Raw genomic sequence first — 1,074 nt, 5'->3', positions numbered from 1 at the left:
TCTCTCTCTCTCTCTCTCTCTCTCTCTCTCTCTCTCTCTCTCTCTCTCTCTTTCTCTCTCTCACACACGACTGGTCTCTGTCTGTTTTACATAACTGGCTGCTCCGGCGGCCGACTCCGATAACCTCTGATGTATGACCCCCGTGACCCTGTCCGCTCCCTGTCACGACGTTCTGTCATGTGACCACCGCTAGGTCTGACCTTGACTCTCCTGAGAAGACGGACGTTGTGTGGTAGGAGGGCTCCGTCGAGTACTCCCGGTCAGATCGCGGGAGGTGGTTTGAATCTGCCCAAGAGTCTGCTTTTTGGGTATGGGTTTTCTTCATCTCTGTGGCCATCTGCTGCGACCATCTCCTGCGACCATTTCCTATCGGAGTCAGACGTCAAGTTGAGCTTGGCGCCTCTTCCATAATCTTAAAAATAGTAATAGATAGCATTTGCATAGTGCAAATCCCCGCTCAACAGCAAACTCTTTGCGCTACTCTTTGCGCTTCACAATCTATACAATTGCCCCAGCAGACCTGAGAGCATTCTGAAAAAACAACAACCCTCAGCTTCCTGGGAAGCATACAGTGCAAGCGGCCATTTATAGGCGCTAAAACACTAACATACTGACAAGATCTTTCGCTGTATATTGCCCGGGGATTTAGTTCCGGTATCCTCGCCCGGGACCCATTCCCACCTGGGTGAAGTTAGGATAATTCGTGTAAAGTGACCTTCTCAAGGACACAACGTCGGGCCCGCGGCTCGAACCCCAAAATCCCCAACCACACGATTACGAGTCCGGTAGCCTAACCACATAGTCTTCCTGTGTTCTCTCGCGTAAAAACCAAAACCCATAAAGAAAGCCCGAAGCGACAGAAGGAAGAGCAACAAAAATAAAGAGCCTAACAAAGCCCAGTCTTACTGGTTTTGTTGTTAAAAAAAGACGTTTTTCCCATATCAAGTCATTCTCTCTCTGCCTCTGTCTTTTTCTGTCTTTGCCCCATTCTCTCTATCTGTCTGCCTGTCTTTCTCCCCCCTGTCTCTCTCTCTCTCTCTCTCTCTCTCTCTCTCTCTCTCTCTCTCTCTCTCT

The sequence above is a fragment of the Aplysia californica genome, unplaced genomic scaffold (genome assembly GCF_000002075.1).
Source record: "Aplysia californica isolate F4 #8 unplaced genomic scaffold, AplCal3.0 scaffold00083, whole genome shotgun sequence".
NCBI classification, from domain to species: Eukaryota; Metazoa; Mollusca; class Gastropoda; order Aplysiida; family Aplysiidae; genus Aplysia; species Aplysia californica.
This window is presented reverse-complemented; position numbering follows the sequence as displayed.